We start from the raw sequence: 6,000 nt of genomic DNA, 5'->3' as shown, positions 1-6,000 counted from the left end.
CGTGCCCGGTGGGTACCGCAGGGGTTGGGGTGCTTTATTGACCCCTTTAACTGCACTCTTATTTGATGTTTTTAAGTTTCCATTGATCTTTGTTATGTTCAGGCACTGCCCCTAACAGGAGCAGTCCTTTTTTGCTTTGTCCCTCAGTTTGTTTCCTTTCTTCTGTTTTGTTGGTGGACCTCAAAAGAGTGGCCAATCCACCTACCCTGCACACCTTTGGATTGTGGGGGTGAGACCCACGCAGACATGGGGAGAATATGCAAATTCCACACGGACAGTGATCCGGGGCTGGGATCGAACACGGGTCCTCGGCAATGTGAGGCAGCAATGCTAACTACTGACCACCATGCCGTCGGTAATTGAGATTAATAACACTGCTTCATTATAAAAGAATTTGGCGATCTATTAATTAAGGACAGGGGAAGTTCATGATGGGATGATTATATATGGGACTTGACCAAATGCCTTTTCCTACCTTGGGCTTTGTCATTTAATACTGCATTTTATTTTATTGTTATGTGTGTCATCCTTTATCATTGGTGAGATGACGAGCTGGTTCACTGGATATTGTTATTGAATTTTTTGTAAGGCAGATATTTATATTTCAGTTATAGTACACAAAGTCAAAGTATCAGTGACTTAGATGCACAAAAAAATATTTAGAATTTAGAGGTTATGCAAAGATTCAAAAGTGGTTCATAAAGCTGAGCTATCTGTAATATAGATGTAACCAACCTACAATGCAGCAGCACAGCAGCTGTGAGCCAACAGCACTGCCTCGCTCACTACTCGAGAAATGAATACTTTCTGATTTCCCAGCTATCATCTTGGTTTGGCTAAATATGTTTGCAGCAATAGGTCACGTGTCCTGTTGATCGCTGTTTGGATTGGACAGTAATGACAGTAGCTTATGGTGATTGGAGCAAACAGAGAACGTGACACTGAGTGCCAAAGCTCACTTACTATATAATTTAGTTTGCAGCTTAAGACAGGGGTTGTCAACCCGGTCACATTTTTAACATCTCATTTGTGGCTTTCAACCTTATCCAGTTGGACATGATGCTTTGAAAATTACAAATCAAAGAACTAGATGGCAATGCAATTTGTTAAAGGATTTAGCATTCACATTTATTGAGTGATCGAATTTACTCTATTATATAAATGATATGATCTGGAGATAATATAATATAAATGACATTTAAAGAAATATCACACATAGATTTGTCTGATGTTGAAGACGTAAAAGCTGTGTTTTTATTGTGGCGTAAAAGACTAATCATTGTGTTACATGCAGTTATTATTTTAATGAAAAACATCAATGTGCTGGAAATAAAATCAAATAAATTCTGGTTATAGATAATGCATCATGCCTGAACATAGAATACCTAGGATACGTGCCAGTGAGATTGCAGGGAGGGGCCCCATAACATTCCCTGGGTGGGCTTCCTGCCACCTTTCTGCCTGTCCCCTGGTGTCTGCAGTTGTAGATGTGCCTCAATTTTGCCCAGGGAGACCGAAGTTGCAGAATATTCCAGGTGTGGTCTCACCAAAGCTGTACAATTGTAGCTAAACGTCTCTGCACCGATCCCTTTGCAATAAAGGGCAACATGCCATTTGCTTTCCTAATTGCTTCCCATACCAGCATGCTAACATTTTATATTCCTTGTATGAGTATACACAAGTCTCTCTGAACATTTACAAGTTTCACGCTTTTCGAAAAATATTCAGCTTTTCAATTCTTATTACCAAGGTGAATAATAACCTCACTTCCCCATATTATACTCCATCTACCACTTTGTTGCCCACTCACTTAATCTGTTTATATCTGTTTGCAGCCCATGTCCTTCTTACAACTTGCATTGTCACCTAACTTTGTATGTCAGCAAACTTGGGTACATTTCCCTGACTATGTCATTAACATAGATTGTAACTGGTTGAGGCCTCAGCCCTGATACTTGTGGCACTCCACTAATCACAGCATGCTAACTTGAAATCTCCCATTTAGCCCTATCTCTGCCTCCATCCATTTATCAATCCTCTATCTATGCTAATATATCACTTTCAATTCCGTGAGCCTTTTCTTATGTGTTCACTTTTTGTGTGTAACCTTATCAAATGTCATTTGGAAATCCAAGCATCCACAGATTCCCCCTTAACTACCCTACTGGTGAAATACTCAAAAAACTCTTAATACATTTGTCAAACAGGATTTCCCTTTCATAAAACCATGTTCTAAGCATATTGTGTTTTTTCTAAGTGCATTGTTAAGACTTAATTAGCAATAGATTCCAGCAATTTCCAGATGGCGCAGGTTAACTGGCCCAAGTCCTGTTTTCTGTCTCCCTCATTTTTTGAATAGCGGTGTGACATTTGTTAACTTCCAATCTGTTCCAATCATGGGAGGGGGGTGATGAGGCTCGTGTTTGCGGGGGGCGGGGGTGCATGCTGGAGGGCAACATGGCTCAAGGGTGGGTCGGTGACATACTGGTTAGAACTGCTGTCTCACAGCACCAGGGACCTTGGTTCAATTCCAGCCTTTGGTGACTGTGTGGAGTTTTGCATGTTCTCCATTTCCTCCAGGTATTTATCATAGAATTAGAATCGTAGAATTTACATTGCAGGAGGCCATTCGGTCTATTGAGTCTCTACCAGCTCTTGGTAGGAGCACCCCACTTAAGCCCACGCCTCCACCCTATCCCCATAACCCCACCTATCCTTTTTTGGACACCAAGGGCAATTTAACATGGCCAATCCACCTAACGTGCACATCTTTGGACTGGGAGGAAACCAGAGCACCCGGAGTAAATCCACACAGACACAGGGACAACATGCAGACTCTGCACAGTGACCCAAGCAGGGAATTGAACCTGGGAGCCTAGAGTTGTGGAGCAACAGTGCTAACCACTGTGCCAGCTGTGCCTTCCACAGTCTCAAATAGGTTAGGTGGATTGGTCATGATCAAAGCGTAGGGTTATGGGGATTGGGGAGGAGTGGGCCTCGGGAGGGTGCTCTTTCAGAGGGTCAGCGCAGACTCGATGGAACGAACGGCCTCCTTCTGCACTGCAGGGATTCCGTGGATTCCTCTGCGGGACATGAGGCTGAGGGGGTCAAAGTGGAAGATCGTTGTGGGGAGGGTGAGATGAGGCTGAGGCTCCCCGGGGAGGGGACACTGATGAACCCCAGGCAGCACTCCCATCCCGCCCCGCTCCGAGCCACTGACAGATTCCACTTCCGCGGATGCTCCAGCCGGCTCGGCGCCTGCGCGTCATTGCAGGTCACGTGCCGTCCGCCGGCTTCCTCCGCTAGGAACCTTTGTCCGCGGGCCTCTTGTGCGGGTGTCGAGTTCCGGGGGGTCCGGACAGACGGGAGGTGCTGCTGGATGTCAGAGAAGTTGGAGTCGAGTTTGGAGCCCCAGTCTGATAGAAGGAAAAATTAGTAAGAACCTGGGAACGGGAGAAGAACAGGTATGGCAACAATAGATCTTGTGCAGAATGTAGACTTAGTGTATGTATGTATGTAATAGTGTGTTACATAAACTGTGATTGTATATCCGCAATAGACTGTGTATCTACTAATGCCCCTGGGGTAGTGTGCACAGCTAACAGTGTGCCTGATAGTGTGTACACATATTATGTGACTTATACCTGGAATAGAACATAGATCTAATAATTTGCTAGTATAGCATATGACGAAGAGTGCTCCAGTATATCCAGGATGTAGTATATATGTAAGTGTTCCAGAATAGTATGCCAATATGCCTGAGACAGAGTGTATATAAAATAGTGTGCCACACAGAGAACATCTTGGATGACTGGAGGCAAGGAGTAATTATCGAGTTTTCAAAGAAAGAGCACCTCAATGGCTGCAACAACTAGGTGCCGCAGCACTGCTGTTAGTACCTGGCAAAGTCTCCAGCATGCTGCTCCTCAACAGAGTGAAAGCAGAAGTACACCGTGCCCTTTGTGAAGAACAGGCAGGTTTCTGGGGTAGCAGATCATGCTGTGAGCAGATCTTTATGTTCAGCATCATCATAGAGCACAGCCTAATGTATCAGGAGCCACTTGTTATCAGCTTAATTGATTTCAAGAGGTTTCCAATAGTGTCCATTGGCAGTACATCGCTAGATAGAATTGCATCCCATTGCACCATATTAACATCATCAGTGCATTATCCAACATGGGTATGACATATTCCTGCAACATCATCACAGCAGTCCAGCTATGCTGCATACTCTCCTCACTCCTCTTCCTCTTGGTTATTGATTTCATCATGGGGAAGACAATAGTGGGTGTAAACTTGGGTATCCTGTGGCAACACTACTGGTTGACTGACCTGGATTATGCAGAAGGCATCACCTTGCTGGTCAAAGAATCACGCAAGCTCCAAGACATGGCCACTATTCATGAGAGTAGTGGCACCAAGGTTGGGCTATGCATCAACTGCCCAAAGACCAAGGCAATGAAGACTGGAGAGCAGCAAGGCTGTCCCATCAATATCGGGCAATAGAACATCAAGGATGTTGACTATTTCCCCTGCTTAAGAGGCAACACCAGCAGGGAGGGTGATTTGAAGATCGATGTCCGTGCAAGAATTGGCAAAGCACCATTGGTTGGCTCCACGTTGTCTGGCATCCAACACCATCAACATAACCACAAAGCTGCAATTCTACACGATCGTAGTAGTTCCAACTGTAACCTGTGCCAGGGAGAGAACAGCAAAGGTGTATGTAAATTGGGCATCTTCCACCAGCGCTTCCTATGCAAGGTCCTGGGCATCACATGGATTGGGATGTTTTAGGAGGACCTTTGAGAGTGGGACACTACCTGCGATGAACTGGGGTTGGTGGCAGTGTCTTGCTGTCCATTATCTCACATGGAACCGGAATAACTAAATCTAAGTATGAATAATTATAGGGTAAACGTTAATAGTGTAGCATTTTATCCCGGGGTAGAGTGTCAGTGGTGGATCAGTGGTAACACTCTCACCTTGGATGATTGCCGGTTAAGTCCCACACCAGCTACTTGAGCACATCCCAGTGCAGTAATGAGAAGTTGCTGCAATAGTGGAATGTTGTCTTTTGGATGATGTTAAACTGTGACCCCATCTGCCCTTTTAGATGTAAAAGATCCTGTGACACTGTTAAGAGCAGGTATCCCTAGCTAATATTTATACTTCAAACAGTATTACTAAAGCAAATTATCTGATGATTACTGTTTGTAGGAGCTTGCATTGTGCAAATTGACTGCCACTTTTCCTACATTAGCATAGTGACTGTGCTTTGTAAGTACCTGATATGGTTGTAAAGCCCTTTGTGACATACCTGTGGTAGTGAAAGATGTAAATCCTTCTTTCTTTCCTCTAGCAATGTGCCAGCATATCTAATATAGTGTATAACTGCTGGTATGGCATCATACCCTGGACAGAGTGCACAGCTGTTGGGTATTTAAAAAATATATATTTTTCTCCTTTTTCACATTTTCTCCCAAATTTACACCCACCAACAATAAACAATAATCAGTAACAAATGTAATGTCAATCCCCATATCAATAACAATAATCCCATCCTCCCATCAAACCCACTACAGCATCCCGCATGTTAACATAAACAAATAACAAAAAGGAATCAGGAATCACCCATAGTCACCATTAACACATACAGTCAGTCCCCCAACTATGTTCGATGTAATCCCATGTAGTCCCCCAACTATGTTCGATGTAATCCCAATTCTCAAAAGTGTATAATAGATAATGCCCATGAATTGTAGAACCCCTCCATCCTCCCCTCAGTTCACATTTGACCGTCTCAAGAGTCAAGAATTCCAGCAGGTCCTCCCGCCACGCCAGGGCACAGGGTGGAGAGGTTGCTCTCCATCCCAACAGGATCTGTCTTCGGGCGATCAACAAGGCGAAGGTTACAACATCTGACTCCGCACCTGTTTCCAACAGGTCCGACATCCCGAAAATCGGGGGCTGTTTAGCACAGGGCTAAATCGCTGGCTT

General features: G+C 44.3%; 1 protein-coding gene across 5 annotated transcripts in view; it reads left to right on the top strand.

Moving 5' to 3' along the window:
• Positions 1-3,303: 3,303 nt before the first annotated feature.
• gtf2h1 (general transcription factor IIH, polypeptide 1) overlaps positions 3,304-6,000 on the top strand; it is a 155,886-nt gene continuing 153,189 nt past the window's right edge. Inside the window, exon 1 of one of the 5 annotated variants that reach the window (XM_072518990.1) lies at positions 3,304-3,464. The gene's annotated coding sequence lies outside the window, so the exon portion shown is untranslated. The remainder of the gene's footprint in view (positions 3,465-6,000) is intronic. The other 4 variants (XM_072518986.1, XM_072518988.1, XM_072518989.1 and 1 more) reach the window with 4 other exon arrangements.

The sequence above is a fragment of the Scyliorhinus torazame genome, chromosome 10 (assembly GCF_047496885.1).
Source record: "Scyliorhinus torazame isolate Kashiwa2021f chromosome 10, sScyTor2.1, whole genome shotgun sequence".
Taxonomy (NCBI): Eukaryota; Metazoa; Chordata; class Chondrichthyes; order Carcharhiniformes; family Scyliorhinidae; genus Scyliorhinus; species Scyliorhinus torazame.
Note: the sequence above shows the minus strand (reverse complement) of the source record. Positions and strands in the feature narration are given on the sequence as shown.